This window comes from Sipha flava, unplaced genomic scaffold (assembly GCF_003268045.1).
Source record: "Sipha flava isolate LNK unplaced genomic scaffold, YSA_version1 117_pilon_pilon, whole genome shotgun sequence".
Taxonomy (NCBI): Eukaryota; Metazoa; Arthropoda; class Insecta; order Hemiptera; family Aphididae; genus Sipha; species Sipha flava.
Window position 1 is genome coordinate 2,568,946 of NW_020271741.1, and position 11,167 is coordinate 2,580,112.

The window sequence follows — 11,167 nt, forward strand, 5'->3', positions numbered from 1 at the left end:
ATCATGTCGAATTCCTTTTAGTATATATTTTGTGACATATTCACATGAAATATATACAATAATTTTGATGAAAACAAAATTATAGCTGGCAATTAATAATGAATAAATGAAAACATTTTTTATTTTTTATAACGTTTATTAATTTTAAATTTATGAAATAGAGAATACTGTAAATACAAAGAAATACATAATTAAAATATATGAATTTTTTTGGTTTTATAAAAGAATTGAAAAATTATCTTTTAAATCAAGATAGCTATTGTTTTTTACAGTGGTAATTTAAATACCATTAGTCATAAATATTATACTTCAATTGTTATACAAACATTTACATTGTTTTAATTTGATGATTATGAACGAACCATACTGTTTTTACCATCATCTAAAAACCAAAATCTGTTTTGCTTTTTTTTTTATCAAGAATCCATTCTATTAAATCTGGAGTACACGGAGAAATTGTTTATTGAAATGCAAGTGTTGGACTTCTTTTGAACAAAATATGAAAGTGCGATGTATCAATTTTTTTTTATTTACTTAAATATTGTATACATCAATTATTTTATTATAATTATTTTAATATCAATTATACTTTAGATATCAAAAGAAAATTAGGTCTTACCGAGTTAGTATTATATTGTTACCGGATTGGGGTCAGCGTGGAAAGCGATTAGAACATTACATCGTTAGAAAAATTTTCCCGTCGTTATAGACATTGATATATATAGTACACGGTGACATGAGTTTTACCATAGATCCAATAATATCAGAGTGATCACTAACCCCCCAAGTGTATGTTTTTTTTTTTTAAAAAAAATTACAGATATTGAGAAGAGGATTAAGCTTCTCAGAGTCTCAAGGTTAACCTAAACTAGTACAAATAGAACCATAACAACGGAAAAAATATGCACTAGTTTTACTACACAAACTCGTATAATGATGTAATAACTACGTATGTAAATATATAATAAATATAATAATGTTATTGCACCATTACAACCATAGTATATATACACATTGCACTGTGCACGGTATGATGTGCGTATGAATAATAAAACTAGCACAGTTCAGTGAACAAACAACAGCAAATTATTGTATCCGATGGTTTAATTCGATCGAAACATAAGTATACATAATGATAATATAATTTATAATAATAGGTAGGTATCTCGTTGCGACCTAACAGACGGCGCGCGTACCTAATCATACCATACCGTCGCGTCTAGTAGTTTTCTAGGGCTCTCGTCATCGACAACAGTTTCCGTTTTGCAATCTATCGGAACTACACGCATGGTATGTATAGAGCGGACGCTTTATTCGTATAAAAAACGGCGCAAGAGGAGCAAAATAACGTGCTATGATATCGAATAATATGATATTTTTATCGGTTCGGGTGTTTTAAAGAATACTGCGATGCTGTTCTCGTAGATAACGCGTAATACGTTTTGTTCCAACCGCAGGTCGGTGCATTATTTATTTAATGGAAATTGTAAATACTGAAAAGTTATTTATTTTTCTAAAAAGACTAAGTTGATTGGTTGATTAAAAATTAAAAATGTTACTATAAAATTAACTGAATACCTAATGTTAAAGTATATTTTTCAAATTTATTAATTTTTCATCATATGTATTCATCGGTTTTTAAATAAAACAGTTTTTATACCAATCTAAAAGTTTAAAAGAAAATTGTGTCGTGACTTTTTTTTACACGTAATCATCATAAATATATAATGAAAAGCCATTAGGAGTGCCGTTAGGGGACGACTTCTCCAACACAAGTCTCCCCTAACGATGTTTATATATATATAATCAATTATGCTTATTATTCATGTAATTGTACAAGTATAATTAAGTATGTATATAAATTAACTAAAAATATAAGCTTTCGGATAAACGTAATCATAAGCCATAGCCAAAAAAATATTAGTATTCATCGTCTTATGATATTTATCAACTTTCCCCGGAGCATTAATTTTTCGGAAATTCTAACCGTGCAGTTACGATATACATTATAAATAGAACGATAATCGCCTTATTCTTACGACCAGTGAAACGAAATGATAAATTATAACAATGAGCACCCGATATCGCTATAGACCTTTAACGTATATACACAACAAATTAACCATTAAATATCTTAAGAACAATAGTCCAATACTACTAAGTACCGGGAAGCCATAAATAATTTTTTTTTTTAATGAAGTTTTCAAGTGTATAAAAAGTCATCTAAAATCTTATCGGCTAGGAGCCGAGATATCCTGTTCTTGTGTCTTGACAACGCGAGGAAACCCGATGCGGTTGAAGTGTAATAACAATGTTACCGCATTCAGCTACGACACCTATATATACAGCAGAATATTATGTGTTACGCTAGTAAGGCGGAGAAGCCGTCGATCTCCTTATCGAGTTCCGGTCGATCGGCGGAATTTGCATGCGCACACGTCCACGACCGCGATAGTCGGGCGGTAGCTTTGTATATTTTTGTGTTAATATCACGTGTTTTCGTCATTATTTCCATTATATTATAATATATTGTGTATCGACGGCGACTGGCGAAATCGAGCAGTTCTCAACGGTGGCGGCGGTGGCTTTACGCAACCCGACGACGTAATGAAATTACCTGATCAACGTGTGCTCGCGTACACGTTTATAAAATTACACATCGCGTTATTATTGTACATTAAACAATGTATACATTGCACCCCGTGCGGAGTGTTTCCGTTAATCAAATCAGCCCGTGTACCTATATTTATTTGCCCGGATTCTCTTTCTCTCTCTTTCGTTGTCGTCGCGCAGCGGTCATGCACGGCCGGGCACCCAGCACGCGTAGCACAAGGCGTTCTCATCGTTCCAGGTGCCATGCGCACGTCGTCGTTATTGCTCTAACACTTTCAGTTATCCCGTTTATAATATAGTTACATATGCAAAATAACGTTCACGTCGTCTACGGAGGCCCTATAATATCCGAAATCGATATGATTATTAATTTTCGTAATCAACCGGTACACAATCATCCGCGAATGAATAAACGAATAATGAAGAGTGTATTTCGTTTAGCAAGTTGCACCATTAATTCTGTAACAGCTTATTTAACGTACACTATGTTTTATGTTATAGCTATAGTATAAAAAGTACCTACTCGGCGTATAGTTTCGAGTGTTAATATACAGTATACCAGGAAAACGCATGAATCAAGTCTTCGGAAGACTAGTCTTTCGTTTAAACTCTTCAATTTATTCGAGATGATGACATATTATATCTTATCTGTGTTTTTTCTTGTGTTAAATCAACGAGTTTTTTTGGAAACCATAAAAGTTTTAGCGGACCGCAATCCCCAACAAGTTCTCTCGCACCGTGCAGTGCATAAGATCACGATATCATCGTAATACCTCGAATTATGTTAACGGAATCCGTTTACAGACGTACAGCGATAGCGTGAAACGTTGGCAGAATCCACGTAAACCATCACGTATACCGTCTCACACTTATTGCGAAATAATTACCTATTATCGCGTTTAATTAGCGAAATATAGGTGTATCAATATGTAATACCATGGGCATTGTAAGCAAATGCAGCTGCGGGTTAAGTGAAAAACAAACAGACGATGGAGCGGTGATACACTTTCTATACATGCATACGATGTGTTAATATTATTACGCGTGTACGTATATTATACGCGTATTATAATCGGCAGCTGTTGTATGGTTAAAATGGCCACGCGTGGTGTGTTATCGTGTTCTCGTGCGGTCGCATGCGAACTTCAATTGTTTCTTCTGCCACCGTATTAGATAGTAATATCGTATAATGTATATGGTAATATACTAACAGCTGAGCAACAACAACAACAATAACGTAAAATTGTGCCCAACTTCTTATACTCATATATATATATATACGTGTGTGTGTGTGTGTGTGTTTTTATAAAAACACGGTCGTGAAATAGCCGTTCGCTTTCACCCAAAATTGCATTCGCTCTACGTATACATTAAATATTAAGCTGCGGTTCCCGTAAAACGCACTCGTACACGACGTACTTACTATACTACTGTTATTTATATTATTATTATTCTTATTATTATTGAACACGCGCTTGTGTTTGCGGTTTCGGATTTGTGTGTATTATACACGTATTTTTGTAAACATTTTATTTTATTGTTGCCATTCATGATCATGAATTATTATTGGCAACATTTTCGTAGTAAAAGCACGGTCGCGTACGCCTGTAATCGAATTTATCCTGTTATTAAGAATCTGACGTCCACGTAAAACCTCGTAATCGGATCCCAAATGTACTTTCTTCTATGTCCGCGTGGATAATACATTAGAAATATTAACGATTATCGATGTCGAAACCAGAAAACAGTCTTTATGGTTTCCGATTTGAATTTCTCCTAAACGTACTATCTAAACCCTAGATACTTGGTTCAGGCAAAATACAGCTAATATAGGACTACAATAGAATAAGTTAGAATAGATTAGAATAGAATATTTGTATTGTAGACAAAAGCTTACAACTTTATACTTATATACTTAAATACCTTGTACAATGTATGATAACTTAGTATAAATTACATTTAAATTTGAACCTCAATAGGAACATGTAATATGTTTTACGTATCCATGTCAACATGCTAATTTATTCATTGTTTTCCGTATTTATTTATTACAATATCTTAAATTATGACATACTAAATGAGCGAGCTACAGTATAAGCAAATTGGTTTTAATGATAACTTGATTCACAGTGAATTCGCAATATTATTATTTTATTTTAATACTTTACCGTTTTATAATACGGGATTTACGAAAAGAAAAAAAAACTATTTATAATATGCATGAAGATAATATGCTTAAATAGAAATATTAGAAAACAAATATTTAGTTATGTGTAGCTATCTAATAGTACTACGCAAAACAATAATATTTGTATACAATTTTGAATATAATATACGAGTAAATAAATTAGTTAAGCTATTGGATGATTCAATAAATTTAGAATTGAAATACATTGGGTTCAGATTAAATTCAATAATTCAAAATGTATGTCCGGTTTTAAAATTTCTGGATATTATTAGAGTTCATAAATCACTTGGATTGAGTCAAACCATTTTAACAGCCAAATTAAATTTTCGATTTTAAAATTTATTTTTATTTAAAAAATTAAAATTTATATATTTATTTACTCTTACTTCATATTTTTGGGATGTACTTATAATTGATAAACTATTTTCTTTCCGAGTCGTATAGGTATATATATTCATGCAAGTACTTATACATCGAATTTAATTGTAGTTTTTGCTCCAACTGAATGATTTTATATGATAAATTAGTCTCGATAAATGTCAACAACCTAAGACCTGATTACATATTCACCTTGAATAGTTCTGTAATAGTTCAATTGTATTATTTTTATAATTTACTATTACCGTAGTGATTTTAACCTTTTAGGTAAAATAAATTCTTATATTTTTTTCTAAACCTCAAACACTAAAATATAATTTAAAAAATCTTGGGTCTTAATTAAAGCAGATACGAAATGACACATGTTTTTTGTTAAAAATATTTAGAAAAAGTATATTTAACATATTGCATAAAAGTGATTGAGATTAATTAATAAGCAAAAAAAATATTTTGAGTAATCTAAAAAATTATATAAAATGTATTAAATAGTATTAAAGCAAAATTAATTTATGGTTTAGTTACTAATTATACTATAACTTTTATATTATTAATGATGCTTTCGATTTCAATAATAAAATATATAAGTTATATAGACATTTTTTTTTTTAATGGATTTAGTGTAGATTTGTATTATAGACTCCTATTTGATAGAGTTTGAGTAGAAGTGAAATTACATTTTGTTAAATCATTATTCCAGTAATGAATGAATACATTCTACAATCATTATGTCAAAGTTAACTAAAAACCGGTTTACATAGACCTAAACAGGAAACACAATATTTTTTATGATCATAAGTAGAGCTTTGTTCTACCAACGTTTTTAACCACATTTCAAATATATTTAATATAATACCATGTTTTAATTTATCTATGTGATTTAGATCAATCAGTTTTTTTAGGTTGTTTGTAATATAACTACTTTCATAAAATATCGCCGTTCCAAAACGAAAATCATTAAATATCTAACTTATTTATTCATATCAAAATAATTTATTTAAAAATTGTACATGATATTTCTTACTACCATATAATTTATTTATTATTTGAACGCTATCAAATTGTTCATACTTTTATAAGCTAAAGAAAAAAAAAATGAAACGAGTTTAAATAAGTATGAAAATTAAACAGACCAAGTATTAATTCTATACGTTTATATCAACATATTATATAAATAATAATGTTATGTATTTTCTCTAGGTATGAAAGTAATATCAATTTATTATTTTAGTTCAAACTCATAATTTTTGGTGTAAACATAGCAATTGTAATTTATAAATAAAGTTTCCCACGAAAAGGAATGCTACTTAGCAGTTTAATTGGCTATTAAAATACAATTGTATAGAAAACTGTAAGAGTGGACATTACGAGAAAGTGACAGATATATAAATAAATAAATACCTAGATTTTTTCTTTAACGAAATTAAAAAAAATGTCTATAGGTTTATAGCAATTTTATTTTATAAATAATTAGTCTTTTTAATTTCTATTTAGATTTTCTAATAATTAATCTAAATTATACATATACTTATACTATCAATTGTGTCATTCAAAATTTTAATTTGCCATATAGAATAAGATAATATATAATATAAGCCACACGTACTATGGTTCTATAGCACACAGTCAAACATTAAAACAGGTTTTAAGTAGTAAAAACACATTTTACTGTTTTGTGATGTACTGTAGTTAAACGGATTACGATGAATAATTTGACTTCTTCTCATGATGTTTTATGTGTGGGCATTTTCAGTGTTGTTGACCTAACCTACTCAAATTCTATTTTAAGAACAAGTTCATACACATTAATAAATAATACGTTGGATAAGTAAATGTCATTAAAATATTTATTACATTTTTCAATAAGTAATAGTGTATGCATAATGTCAATTTCTATAGTATTAGACGTATATTTTTTTAAATTTTACCTACCTAATAATGTAACCATTTTAGGTTAAAATTATAGCAATTTATGACATTTTTTTTTGTTTATGTTCAAATAATAATTTGATAATAGAAATATGTTTTAAACGATAAGGATAACATTTATCAAAAATTATAGATATTAATATTAATTATCATCATAATTTATATAGCAATTTGTTACCTATTTATTTTAAATTTAAATTGTTACTTTTTGTCCTGCTTCAATAGTAAATAATAATGTAACAAGTTTTGTAAAATGTTCACAATTACTTTATCAACATACTTTAAAAAAGATCAAGGTTCACTTTATCAAGGACACATTTTTACTCTTGTTTACATTTCTAAATTAATTTAAGTCAAAAAATTGTACGAAAATATTTATATCAGAATCGAATTACTTTATCCAGTTTCTAACCAAATACCACTAATATATTTTAATTAAAATCTCTAAAATTATAGATATAATATACAATTTATTAAAAGCAGTTTAATTTATAGTTATACTCGTATACATAAAAATGTTTTATTATATTATTCAACATATTCTATAAGAATATTTTTGAATCATATTCATTTTTAATTTATTTTATTTTAATTTTCTTCTTTTTTTAACTTAAATAATTTTTTGTAACCACCAAATACCCACAGGAATATAGAGTTTGTAATCAATGTAGACAGAATGGCGTAGTTCATGTGGTCCACTCATAACTACTACAGCAACATTGGATTATAAAATATTATTTTATTGCAGTTATCTACAAAAAATTAATAAAGACCTTGACAAAACAAGAATGACGAAAGGAACAAAAAACAATTACACGAAGGAACTGTATCACAATCAACCAGCGAATGGAGATCATGCAACAAAATATACAAATATATCCACGTTCTCAAAAACAGAATAAATCATATATTGGTTATATTATCAATAATACAATTATTGCAACACAAAAATATGTAGGTTTGGTCAAAAATATGAATTTGTAAGGAGATTGTAATTTTATTAAAATTACAAATATCAATAAAATTATCCTTAATTTAGTTAATGTTTATTTGTGACCAGTAGAGCTGAACTAAAAAAAAATATGAATTTGGCAAATACCATACCTAAACTCACCAAAAGACAAACCAGATAATATATTTATACTTAAACCTCTTAATTTTCTTTATAATAACACATCGGTGCATGAAATAATATAATTTCGTTTTCGTTGAAGTATACGGAAGTATCCAATGGGTAATATTATGATATCTACCTATTATAGGTAGTCAGGCAAGTACTAGAAATAATAATTATGTATTAAGTTGAATAATTATTTAATTATATTTAATTATAATTTGTTTAATCAGTAATCTGTATTTAATGTATAAGTTTTGTAAAATATTTAATAGTAGTTATATTATGAAATCAGTTAAAAAAATGTTAGGGAAATTATTTTTAAAAGATAACATGTTATTCAAAAATATATTATATTGAACTAGTTTATTGAAAATTTAAAATTTTACTTCACTTTCATTCCTCAGGGCAACTTATAATAGATACATAACGACTCCAAGGTGTATATTACCTGTCAACAAATTAATTAAATGTTTTGATAAAAAAAAGAACTGTTAAACTTGTTCATAAGAAACCGCATCTCACTTCTTATCTGATATCCAAACAAGGAAATATTAATAAATATCTTGTTTCCGGTTAATTTTTTCGAGATATGAATTGAAAAAAATTATCTCTATTATTTTAAAATAAGTTAACACTACAGAAATATACATTTTGCACTTCCTTCCTCTAATCATACTAGACATTCATTCTTGAAAAATATAGTATTTCTTCGTTCGTTAGTAATTTGATACACCTGTTTGACTATGGTAGGTTCCAACTGTGCATCAAATGTATTTTAGGGGAATGCAATACAGCAATTGTGGGTTTGATTTCTATACCACAATAAGACCGTCAATTTATCACTGGTTAAAATGAAAAATTGGCGTTCAGAATTGTAAAATACTCAGTTCCCTTTGATCATAAAAAATATTTTCAGACAAGAACTAAATTTTATACGTGTTTCAAATGTGTTTTGGTTTACTTTTGAAATAATATTATATTTTAAATAAATAGTTTATATATAGTACGAGTATATATGATTGATTAGATGATCATGATAAAAGCATAAGCAAGGATATAGTTGTATAGTGCATATAATATGGTAATCGCTAATTATGCATAATATATATTATATGTATATATTTATATGTATGATTTAAAAAACAATTTCCAAAAAAAAATAAAAGTACTATAATATTAGTATTGAGTACATTATACTAGATACATGTATGATAAACCTGTATAAATTATTGTTAAATGCAACACTCATTTTTTATAAAATATGGTGTTGTCATTAAATTAATATATATTTTTAAGTATTAAATACATGAAAAAAATGTCTTATATTACGTATTATGTAGGTAAAAAGAAACCATGTTGTTTATTTAACAATGTGATTACAATGTGATCGTAATCGTAAGAAATATTAAAATCGACAACAATGATAAATTAGAATTTTATGCAATTAATGGGCGAATCAAAATATTTCAAAAGAACTAGGTTCTATTAATAATATTTCTTTATAAATAGTAATATCCAATTGAAAACAAGTATTCCTGGAATTAAAATTATCTGTTTTATATTTTTTATACTTAATTTATAAATTTACAATACTTTTTTTCAGCTGCTTTATTATATGTATATATATTTTTTTTAAATGAACAAAAAAGAAAATTTAAGTATAAATATAAATTATAAAAATAAAAAACTTGCTACCATATAACTTTTAGAGATTAGAATTATCATACAACTTGATTAGAGTGACATTATTGAACAGATTGACGAGGTCAAGTTTAAATATTAACTAATTTTAAGTTCGTATTATATATTATTTAAAACAATATTTTTGTTGTTTTTAATGTTCGTATTTCGTTTAAGGTCAAGTTAAAAAAAAGAAGGCGGAGAGTTATTGTACGTAGGAGTACCCTAAAACATATAACTTGTACAGTTTTTAGGTGTGTTAACCGCCTATGATATGTGTACGTATTATTTTATGTCTACATTTGTACAATACATGTATTTTAAAGACAGTGTACAAGCCCACTGCTGATACAATATTGTAGTAACGCATAATGCACAGTGCTAATCATTTGACGTATTGGAATACAATAAATACGAACAAAAAATGTTTTAAATTTACAACAACAATACATTTTAGAATATTTTATATAATTTTTACTGTAATATTTTTGGCAGTTATTATAATATACTTAGAGATATTTGATTAAAGTCATTGTGTTAGTTTAATAGTTTATTAAAATTCTGCAAAAAAAAAATAAATTATAATATTAGCAATACAAAATCAAGTTATGTAATCCATTTTCTGAGTGTTTAAATAAATGTATGTACAATGTATAGTGTACTAACATTTATATATAGATAAAAATATATATTATTTGTATATGTATTAGTTTAATTATATATTTATTTCTTAGATTAATTAAAATCTTTGTTGCTGAAGCTAATAAAAATAAATAATAAACATAGTATTTTAATTAAAAGAATAAATAATCGAAAAACCCAATTAAAGAACAATTCATTGATATTTTCTTCGTTTTATGAGACAATTTTTTTTTAACATGATTTGCGTATTTAATTTTTTTCAAAAAAAATACTATAGCACTAAATGTATTATTAAAAAGTTTTTAATTTTGTCTAAATAGTTTGATTAAATATACTTTAATTTACAAATATAGCTAACTATAAAATAATAAACAAAGAATTCAAAACTATACCAATCATAGATATAATTATAACTTATTCATGATTTATGCTCGTTGTTTTATAGTTATTATTATAATTATCATCGTTTGGTATCAATCAATCATCATGAAAAATTACATTTCTAATATTGCAAACAATTAATAAATTAAATAATATCATACTTCAAATCATTAATAAATAACCGTATTTACCAATTAGAATAAATTAACGATAACAAAATAATAAAAGATTTTAATTGTTGT